Source organism: Mixophyes fleayi, chromosome 4, assembly GCF_038048845.1.
Source record: "Mixophyes fleayi isolate aMixFle1 chromosome 4, aMixFle1.hap1, whole genome shotgun sequence".
Taxonomy (NCBI): domain Eukaryota; kingdom Metazoa; phylum Chordata; class Amphibia; order Anura; family Limnodynastidae; genus Mixophyes; species Mixophyes fleayi.
In genome coordinates, this window is record NC_134405.1 from 51,486,509 (window position 1) to 51,498,258 (window position 11,750).

The window sequence follows — 11,750 nt, forward strand, 5'->3', positions numbered from 1 at the left end:
TCTGCTGCATTTTCACTATCTTTTTGCTGGATACTAAAAATTTTACTCCAGTCCACTATCACTGGGAAATATGTGGCCAACTGTGTGATTATATGTCTAATATTGTCCTGATTATAATCCTCGGTTAAGGATTCATCCTCCTCCAACATACAATCCTTAATGAACTTTTGTATATCAGTATTGAGAGGAAGACAGGTCTTCAATAATACTCGCCAATCTTTATTAGTTGGCTCATACACATTACCATAATATCTAATAAACTGCTGACATTTGGTCAAATCTTTCCTAGGATCAGGGAAATCAGACAAAATTGAAAATGTTTCAGACCTAGTGCATGGATCATGCTTTGCTACATGTTTTAAGGGAACATCACTATTCCTGTCTGCTTTCCCATTGGGAACTGCTGCTGTGCAGATTGGATGTAAGTCTACCAAATCACTGAAACTAGTTGCTGAAATTGCTGCTGCAGTACAATGGATGTCTCCCCCTGTGTTAACCTTTTCATTATTCTCACCACTTTCAGCAGCTGCCCCTGCTGGTGGGACCGTTCCTCTTCTTTGTCCTGAAACATTACCTTTAACGTTACTTAAAACAACATACAACTTACTAGTTATAGTTTTTACATTTTTGGTATTGGCTGTACTTCCCGCCCCGACCGAATTTATCGGGGGCGTGTTTGCGCTCAGTTCGCCACGCTTTGCAACGCACACTTCCGGAATGGTTGTTTCCGGTACGCTTACTTCCGCTGAACACGTGTTTTTCCTTACACTCACTTCCGCTGTGCGTTCGCTGCTCTGCCACGTGTTACCTTCCATTTGCCACGATTTTAAACAATGATTATGTGCATTTCTCACTTTCGTTGACTTAATCAACCGTACTTTATCTTTTACGGTATTTAGCACCTCTGCATTAAAACTCCCTGTTGTTGGGAAAGGCCTATCACATTCTTTGGTCATTTCGACCCACGTGTCACAATACACAGTTACGTATGCACCATATTTTGCACACATGAGAAACCTCGCTGACTCAATAAGACCTTCCTTAGGCAGTAAACTGGCAATCTCTAGCGTATGCCTAGCACCCATGTTGCACAATATACTTTCTACCCGGAACACAGACACACCGCAATGCTCTGTTCCTTCCGGCAAAATGTGAAATACAGACACACCGCAATGCTCTGTTCTTTCCACTAAATAATTTCAACTCTGTTGCTATACTCACCGCTAGAGATCTATAATGCTCGGTGAACGTATTTCCTTTAGCCGCGCTCACTCGCTTTTCTCGCCCTTGGCGAGGGTCCCTAATACAGAAATATCACTGTGGGCCCCAAGGGCTATCAGCTCCTCGATACCCTGGCTCAACCACAAAAATCTGCTGAGTTTATTATCGCTGGGAGCGCAAAGTCGATACAATCAACCTGCCTTTCCAGTATAATTCCTCCTAGCTGCTTCACCAATTCGCACTAACGGTGCGACCGGATCGCACTGCCTACCAATACTAATTATTAGCAAACCTTGCGATCTATTGGTAGCGCTTTTGCGAAAACTTCGTTTTCGCATTCGGTATACCTGCCCTGTATACCGTCCTTCAGTTGGGCAATCCGCCTCGTCAGACAGCAACTGAGCACCTCAACAATAAAACAGTGTATCTACGTTACAACATCACACACTATACACCTTTTCTGCGCAGAAAATCAAAAGTTCCCAACAACAGTAATAATGTCTCAGAGGCTTTCACAAGTAATTATACTATACATGTATAATAACTATCAAAACAATTGTTCAACCACGTGGCAAATCTACCGGAAGTTTGCGTACGCACAGCAGGAAGTACACATACGCACAGCAATGCAATACACTTTAAACCATTAAAACGACAATAAAAAGAAACATTTTTCTTTCTTGTCCCTAGATTCTAATTAGCGTTCCTTCAGTCTATGCAACAATGGACATTCGGTTTCGCAACACACAGTGAACCACAGGTATTAGACGTATTACGTTCTTTCCTGCTTTATATGACGCGTCCGTCCATCCACCCTTTGTTGAGGAACCGAATATCGTAAGCGTTGCATACCTGCCGGTAACGTAATTTCTAACTCACGAGCCCCCATATTATTAAAGTAATTCTATCGTTTTAAAATAAGCATTGCCCAATCAATTGTATGTGTGTCCAAAGCACAAAGTGATTTATTTTTAACAGATGTAAATAGTCAACAATTCAATACATTATTATATCATGATAAAGTACAGTACAGCACAGCCAATACCAAAAGATAAGTACATACCAAATGCAATCGCTTGCGCACGCTGCGCACCCACCGGACCCGATGGACAATATTCTGTATAGAATATTGTGTCAGAGTTGACTGAGGCCCCAGTGAGATGCAACTAATATATATACAGTCAGTGTTTCATTGTGAACAATAGAGATGACGTAGATTGTTTCTATAGGTCCAGACGTTGGGTGGGTCCAGGCCAGACAGGTAATAGGTTGATTCAATCTAAGGAATCCAAAGGTGGGGGTCTTCTCTCCAGGGGGTCTGCTCCTTTTCATAGCCAGTATCATACAAAGGTTTTACTCTCTAATATCAATAACTAAAGTATGCAATGTGCGATCTCTTCGCCGACTGCACCAGACAGCTGCTGATGATTAGGGCTTCAATATGATATCAGGCATGACACCTTTCCTATTACCTAAACCTTTAATAACACTACAATGTACATATAATCAACATATATATATATATATATATATATATATATATTTCTATATATATATATATATATATAGACTAATAATAAACCGAATACTATCTGCTCCTGAATTACAGTGTAACAGAACCAATATGAAATTATATAAATAACTAACTGTTGTAATGCGAGTGTGTGCGTGCGTATTTTACCGTGCGAACGCACCACGTCACGTAACACGTGGCGTACGCTTCGCAATACGCACGGCAAACCAATATTAAACCAATATACTATCGTTCATCCAATTATACGACTTCAACACTAGGCTATATATTCCTTAATCTACTCAAGGGGCTGACTTTTTTTCTTTAGCTTGAAAACTACAAATTTTTTTTATTAAAAAAAAAATCCCTTCAGATTCAGTTGTTAAAGGGTTCATCACGAGCTCCACAAACTGTATGTTGTTGTACATTGCTCTCTTTCTTCCCTTCTCTCTCTACAAGAGAACTAAAAGGATAGGATATTACCAGATAACTAACTACAAGAGTAATGCAGGAAACAATAAAGCACCAATAACTTAGAGGCTTAACCATACTTGCCAACTCTCCCGGAAAGTCCGGGAGACTCCCGAAATTCGGGTCAGCCTCCCGGGCTCCCTCGAGAGCTATCATTTCTCCCGCATCCCGGTATTCACTGAGAATCGCGTAATTTAACGTCATTCTCTGTGAATCACGCCATTTTGGAGGTCGGGAGGGGGCGGGGCCATTTGCGTCATTTTGGCCCCGCGCAACGTAAATTATGTTTTCACGGGGGGGAGGGGCAAAAATTATGCGATTGACCTCGCCCCGCCCCCTCCCGTCACACCCCCTCTCCCGGAAACAAGTTTTCAGGAGTAGGCAAGTATGGGCTTAACTAGAGTGGATGCCCTTCAACTGTTTGGGGTTTCATCCTGTTTAAGATATCTGGCTGTTGTACAGTCACAGTGAAGATAGAAGTCCTCTGTACCCTTGTTTTGCACTCCTTGTTAGCTCCCTGAGATCTCTGAAGCGGTGTACGCGAATGTGCAGGCCGACACCATCAGCAAACTGGTGCATGTTTTGAATTACACACTCCAAGAGGTAGCAGACTGATGTTCCTCTTGGCTTACACAGAATCGAGCCTCTCAGTTAAGGGTCATATATAAATTTTCTTTCTCAATTTAAAATCAACCCACAAATATTTAATAACAATATATAAAGAATTAAACGTTTTACCATAAACAGATATAGAATAAGTTTATTTCAAAGCACCGCTTTGATCACATCAGTATCGGATTCATGAAATGGAGACAATACTTCATTGGCATTTAACCGTATGTAAGCTCTTACGAAATTTGAAAATCTCTTTATCAAATTATTAATGACATCAAGGATATAATTTCCTATCAAGTAGATGTCCAACTTTATTAATCCCCGGAAGTATTCATTCATCTCCCTCGAGTCTGCAGATAAATTCTAGCATTCAGATAAGCCACCTTAATATCTGAACAAATGATATCTTATAAATCTCAAAAGGACCTACTTCTAACAAAGGTATACTAATATTATCCATACTCTCAAATCTAATAAAAATCTCTATATACACAAAACAACATTCCCTGTATATCTCACAACAAGGTATTTTATCAATGAAAAATGGGTACTAGATATGGTAATGGATCTCAACGGTTCTATCATATCACTACCATGTCAACTAAAACGATGTCTTATTATCACATAGCCATATATAAATTCATACAAAATATAAATTCATACAAAATATTTTAAATTAACTTTCTTATTGATTTCCACCAATCTCCTCTAGATCTAATAATACAGAAAAGAAAATGGGTTCCCCATTAATTTTCAAGAATATCCAGAAACAGATATGGAAGCTATCACTCACATAAGGAACCATTTAGTCTCAAAGTCCTTATTAAGGCCCTTAGGAACCAGTGTATCCATGCAGTAAATCATTTTCATTTCTGCTTGTGCACATTTTATCCCAGAATCCTTTCTTCTCCAATCTCCTCGTATTTTTTGTATACCACAGAAATACTTAATTTCTTTTTCGTACCCCACCCCTTGAAATGAGCTTGCTGGCCAATAGGTGCAATAGCACAGGTGAAAAGGCTGCGCGGCACTGCATTTCCTTGTGACTCATAAAGGATCCTTACTGTGTGTGAGTCATGCTGTGGGATGGGGTGTGTCCCTACTTCTGCTATACTTGGCAGAGAACAGTCTTTGTTAGAACATGTATTAGAAAACAAGATTGTAATCAATCACAGTAGCGAGTTATTATATCGCATTACTCACATCTAAAACTCAGACACATGCAGGTTATTCTAGGTTAAGAATTTCATAAGCACTTTGCTTTGTCAATTGAATGAGCCTTAATCATCCAGCATCATCCTGCTGGCCCTTCACTTCTGGTACATTTGTGTCCCCAAAGTGAGCAGAGTGCTCAAAAATGATCTGGTCACATTTGTTGGGATGACTATTGGGTAGGAAATCCAATCAGAAGAGGACTGCTTTAAGCCAGTGTCTTTGGTCATTCTTCGATTGCACTTGGGCCCATCTGTGGTCAAAATGGCCCAACCCAGTCCTGGCCAACCTGTGGCTCTCCAGATGTTGAGAAACTACCAGCATGCCCTGTCAGCTATCAACTAGCTGTCTACTGACAAAGCATGCTGGGGCTTGTTGATTCACAACCGCTGGAGAGCCACAGGGTGGCCAGGCCTGACCTAACCTGTCGGCACAAGTGTCAAGTGGTCAGACCTCAGGTAACTTGAACAATGATCCTATAGTAGGGCTTCAGCACGTTTTGTAAAGTGGAGGACCATTCCTATAATAAAAAGGACTCCTGTCCCAAAGTTGCTCCCAGCATTCCCCTCCTCATTACATGGTTAATGCTCCTCACAGTGACTGTATTTGGGGCAATTATTGATCATGTTTATTTGTATGACATTATCATTAAGCAGCAGCAATTATCTCTAATGATTTCTTCCATTTTCAGGATAAAAGATGTCCTTCACAAGTGATTTGCCAATAGGTCCGCAGGTCAATGTTTGCTTATCAAATACCATTTAATCCTGGTGTGACTTTGTCAGGGGTTTGTCTCCTACCTTACTGTACTCTATAACGGCTCTTAGGCTGGGTACACACTGCAAAAACTTTCAACCAATTTGTTATCTCTAGCGATTTTACGAATGACCATCAGTCTGCCGATTCATGCACACACACTATACACATTGTAAACAGTTACCTTCAGACCTGTGCTTATAACCCTCCTTCTTGAACTGTCACAAAGGGTAAACCTCTGCGATACACCCTTTGCTGACCAGTGAAGAGGGTTTCCTGTAACTACCAGGTTCTACTCCGTGCCAATGCAACACTTATAAGGATATTAGTAAAAGAGAAAAAGGCACGCTGCTTTAAATGAATGAAATATGTGCAAGTGAATAAAATTATTTGAGACAGAAGCCAAGGACAAATGAGAGCAATGTGCATGTACAAACAAAAGAAAGTTGTTGTTGACACTATGGGCCTGAGTCATTTAGGCGAGTAAAGCATAAAAAAGGAGTAACTTTGTATCTGGGCAAAACCATGTTGCATTGGAGGGGGAGGTAAATGTAAAATGGGGGACAGATTTATAGTTGGGGTAGGGCATGTCCTAGATCAACTTTAAATTTCGGGGTCCAAATAAAGCTATTACATATTTGTGTGCTAGAAGAAAAAACAACCAGTATTTAACGGATGTGCAAAATAATAAACTAATTTGAACCCCTTGCATTGATTAACATGGTTTGTCCCAGAGAACAATTACTCCTTTTTTTTTTGCCTTACCTTCCTTAATGACTCAGGCCCTATGTGTCATCATATACATAAAGGAGAATTTGTGCACAACATAGCTATATTAGGTTCAAGCTCATCTGCCAACGTCAAGGCATCTCCTGTAGGCGAGTCCCTAAGCTAGTGATACAAATTTATATTTAGGGTATCACATTTAAAACCTTCCATGAACCTCCATCTTTAAATGTGACAGACCGTTGGCAGGTGAGCTTAATCCCAATATATTATTTTATTATTAATTTTTATTTATAGGGCGCCACTAGGTGTCCGTAGCGCCGTACAGGGACAAACGAAATACAATACGAGGTGAGACAGCACAGTACAGTAAACAATAAGCACAGTAACTCAGTGAGCTCAAAGCACAGCTAGGGGGGCGGGGGAGGGGAGAGGGGAAGGTCCTCCTAAGACAGAGTCCAAGAGGGAGGGCACGGGTGACAGGGAGACCCCCAGAGGGGGGAGGAGGGAGCGAGAGGGGACAAGGGAAAGAGCGTCCTCGAGGAGGAGGGTGAGGTAGCTGGAGAGCAGAGTTAAAAGTGGTGAAGACAGGAGGAGAGAGGACCCTGCTCAAAGGAGCGTACAATCTAAGGGGTGGGGTGGACAGACAGAGAGACACGGGGGAGAGAAGGAGGAATGGAGGATAAGGGAAGGGGAAAGAGGCAGAAGAAAAGGTAGGAAGTTAAGTGGGAGACTGGAAGGCTTTAAGAAAAAGGTGGGTTTTTAAAGCCCGTTTGAAACTGGACAGATTAGGGGAAGTTCTGATGGAGGGAGGGAGCTTGTTCCAATGGAGGGGGGCAGCGCGGGCGAAGTCTTGGATACGTGCATGGGATCAGGGGGGAAGAGAGGCAACGGTCATTGGCAGAACGGAGAGGGCGGGGTGGAGCATGAATAGAGAGGATGGTGGAAATGTAGGGTGCAGTGGCGTTGGCGAGGGCCTTGTATGTAAGAGTGAGAAGCTTGAAGAGGATTCTGTAGGGGAATGGGAGCCAGTGAAGGAATAGGTAGAGGGGGGAGACGGAAGAGGAGTGGCGAGAAAGGAAGATAAGCCTAGCGGCTGCGTTAAGTACAGATCGAAGGGGGAGTGAGATGAGAGAGGGGGAGCCCAGTAAGGAGGAGGTTGCAGTAGTCCAAGCGGGAGATGATCAGAGAATGAATAAGACATTTGGTGGCATCTTGGGAGAGGAAAGGCCGGATGTGAGCGATGTTGTGCTCTATTGTGCACATATTGTGCTCTATTGTGCACATAATTATCCTTTATGTATATGCTGTCAGAGTGATTTATATCTTGTTTGTTTGTGAGCACCAGACAACAACTTTCTTTTGTTTGCACTTATTAGGATATGCTGCAGCCTATTATAACTTCACCTGTTGATCTGCAATTTCTAGTATACTATGCCTGGCACCATAACTTCACTTGCTGGTTAACATGACAGACAACCCTCTTTCCTCCATGGAAACCTTTTCCCTATACATCTACATTATCAGTACACCTGTCCACTCATGATGGGTGCACCTTGTGTTATCAGCTCTAACTATCCTCCTACCTGTTGTGCGGTGTCTTCCTGCTCCTCAGCCTCCAGCTTGTCCACTTAATACTGTTCTAACCAGCGGAACGCATTCACAGTGTCTGTGCAGCGCTCCATCCAAATCCTCCTTGGATGTCAGTCCCAGCGCGGTTCTGCAACAGCCCCTCTCCCCCATGGTGCATACATACCGTTTTGAGTAGCTATATCTCCATGTATGGAGGACTTCCTCTACATCCGGCAGGACACTAAGTGTAGGGGAACACTTGGGAGTGACAGCGTGTCTGCAACAGTGACAAGCAGACATGGGGTAGATCAAAAGGTGGCACTGACCAGATACAGGGGTTCCTTCTGCATGTATATATTAGTGACTTACCGGTACAGTAAATGGCTCTCTGCATCCACAGGTAGACAGGGTCACTATACTTCTGGTCGCAAGCTCCCAGGGAAAGTGCTATTCAGAAACTCAATTCCCCAGAATTTGCAGAACTCAGACAGGGTAAAGGAGCTCAACAAAGAGACCAAGACATTTGACAGGTATTCTAATAGGTACAAACATACCTCTGCTGCCAAATTGTTGGTCCAATTCTGCAGAGTGCATAAAATTGGAACAGCATTGTTCCATCAGTGAACAAGATTTTCAGTTCAGTTTGAAAATCTTGATCAACGATTTTATGTGATTTTAAGTGATAATCGTTCCAGGATACACACTATTGTGATATCGGGACAATATGTCGTCTGATTGGCCTGAATATCGGCTGCAAACACAGTAGTGTGTACCCAGCCATACACATGCACATTACAACAATCTATCCTCCATTCACAGAGGATTTTCATTGTCAGGGATACCCACCTCTATCATCTCCCTGATTTATCATTTATTTAAACAGTCCTTTAAACAGTCTAACAATATCACCTCTAATTTGTCAGGAAACTGCTCCCGACCACCTTTACCTGTCATGAACTGCACTCTGCACACTTGGGAAGTTTACTGTAAGGGAACACACATGATTCCAGTCTCAATCTTGCTCTCACCTTTCCCTTAGGTACAAATTTAACTGGTTCCTTTTCCAACAGGTGCACACTTCCACACCTCTCCGCAATTACCACCAGCTACGTATAAGGCTTGTAGCAAACCTATGACTTAATTACCCAATTACAAACACTGTATGCTCTGATAGCTAAAAGAGTTAACCCTTTAAATACTATTGTGGGAAGTGTTAACACAGCCACGCTTAACAGCTCAAGCCTGTTGAATATAAGCTTACATACAAGGTGCATAATCTGCGCCAAGGGAAATGTCTTTGCAAGATGGACAGCTTATCAATGTTGATTGATTTACCAAACGTATGGCAATTTCTTGCTACTGGTTTTATCCCATGTGGTCTCCACGGGAGGCTTTTGATACATTTTACAACCACAATTAAATTCCCTGTTAAATACCCAATGCTAAAAATGTAACATACATTTCTTGGGGAGTGTTACACAGACTCGATTTTATTATTAATAAATCCAGTACAAATTTACCAATATATAGATACCAAACATAGATAGTTCCAGGGAATTTGTTGAGCTGATACTTATTTCCTCACATTCCCGGCATGACAGACAGCTTTATTTGACGTATGGGCCACCCTTCATCATGCTATTTATGAATATTTGGTTGATCACTAATTATATTGATTTTAAGTGGCCTTTCGAAAACTGAATTACATTTGCCTCGATGAAATGTAGCAAGCCGTCATGTGGTCTCCTTGTGTAAGACCTCCTGTTAGGAGTGGCTCCTTAGCATCTCTCTAGGTATCAAACAAACTCTCCTATGCCAGGATGTAGCTCACCCCAGGGGGCCTTTGAAGCTGCTCAGCTTCCCTAGAGGTATATCAGGGGTGTGCAGAGCCACAGAATAAACACAGGTACTGGCCTCAAATTTTACACCTTAGCTTACAGAAAAGCTCAAATTATGAATGGATTCATTTGATATAAAATATTTACACTGCCAGTCACTTATGATTGTTTTGTTCACTAGTTATGTTATGGGTTAATCCTTACAACTGTAATTCCTTCCTTTTCACTACATTCATCAACATTGTATGGACTGTAAGCATCAAAGTTAAAATGTGTTAACAGACATCTTGTATGTAACAATGTTGCAATTGTATTATATCTAGTTGTTCAATTGTAGCTTTATAGAGTACATATAATGCCTTCAAAGAAAGGAGCTGAAATACTTCATTCTCAACATTAATTACACATAATTAGCAGCAACCTCTAGAACAACATTTACAATTTTATTATTACATAAAATTAACCTACAATTAGTCCTATTATCACAATATTGTGAAAGGCTTGGTGCAGATTACAGGTTCCAGCGATGAACGGTTATTGTTCCATATCACATTGTATCGTTTCATGTGATTTATAAATCTAACTAAAAATGTCATTCAATGATGGAACAAAGATCTGCCAAATCTGCAGTGTGTATGTACTCACAACCAGCAGTGTCCATAGATCTCTATGGAGTGTGCAGAGTCAAGAGATTTTTATCAGATGGTTATGACAGATGAAGAGCACAGATCTGAAGGTAAATTGTGTAAAACGTGTTTAGTGTGTACACATGAATCGGCTGCTGATCGGGACTTTTTTTTTCTTTCAGTTATTGGTAAATTCGTTAAAGATATTGCATCAGGAGAATTTTACTGTAGGGTGCACCCAGCCTTAGCTAAAATCTATCTGGTAAGCAAGCAGATCACTATACCTACTACAAGCAGATCTTGCTAAATAACTTGATCATTTTTATTAAATAACATTGAAAAATCAAAAATGATCCACATACATACTGGATGAGGCACTCTGGGCATCTCTCAGGTACTCCAGCTACAGGTCTATGTGCCGAGTACTAGTGAGGACAGCTGTGTATGCATGCTATTACATGTGTTTGTATGCTATTACATGTGTTTGCAAACAGCAGCAACTGTAAAACAGTATTTCATGTACAGTAGACATTAATAACATCCTAATAAATATATTTAATGGATTTTTTTTCTTCTTTAAATGTTCTATCATTAATGCCTTTACTATTAACAGGTGACATTAATTGAATAGTTTTTTCCCCCCTGTGCGATCTTTTGGGAGCTTATATTTAACATTTATATTGGACGCATCCTGCAGAGCTGACCAACACCCATATTCATCAGCACACATACATTCAGATCCATTCCTTGCTGAATGCGGACATACATTTCCCTTATATACGTGCGTTTTAAAACAGATGCACATTGCGTTCTGTAGACGTCTCTTAATGAATCAGGCCCATTGTGTGCAAATAGGGCCATACAACTTTGCCATTTACTAATAACACCATCAAGCCACATCTGTTCGCTGTTGTGGAGCATACGTATGCACACTTGTTGCTCCTGACATACACCTGGCACAAATGGGTTGCCCTATACAGCTGGATGCATCTTGTGATGGGTACGACTGAACATATGCACGTAAATGCTACGTGACCACCTTAGTGAGCAGATAATACAATAGGTGCAGGGGTCGGCAGCTTTGTTGATCAAGTTCCATAGGTCTACAGCAGTAATGGCTAACCTGTGACACTCCAGGTGTTGTGAAACTACAAGCCCCAGCATGCTTTGCCAGTAGATAACTAGCTGATAGCTGGCAAA